Raw genomic sequence first — 265 nt, 5'->3', positions numbered from 1 at the left:
TTGCCGTTGTCACTTTTGGGAAGCTCACAGAGGGAGATCGGCAAAGCTGAGGGAAAAGAACAAAGGATTGAGCCCCAGGAGCCCGGCCCTGCCTGGGAGAGCTGGGCCTCTGCTCCACCCTCACCTCAGCAACGCGGGCTGGGAGTCCCGAAGGATCTGTGGGTGGCTGATGGCCGAAGGGCCAAGGAGGGCTCTGTGAGGGGCAGATCTGGATCTGTGGGTGGCTGATGGCAGAAGGGCCAAGGAGGGCTCTGTGAGGGGCAGA

Source organism: Corvus kubaryi, unplaced genomic scaffold (genome assembly GCF_017639235.1).
Source record: "Corvus kubaryi isolate FWS band 111438036 unplaced genomic scaffold, C.kubaryi_AGA036_p1.0 37265, whole genome shotgun sequence".
Lineage (NCBI taxonomy): Eukaryota > Metazoa > Chordata > Aves > Passeriformes > Corvidae > Corvus > Corvus kubaryi.
This window is presented reverse-complemented; position numbering follows the sequence as displayed.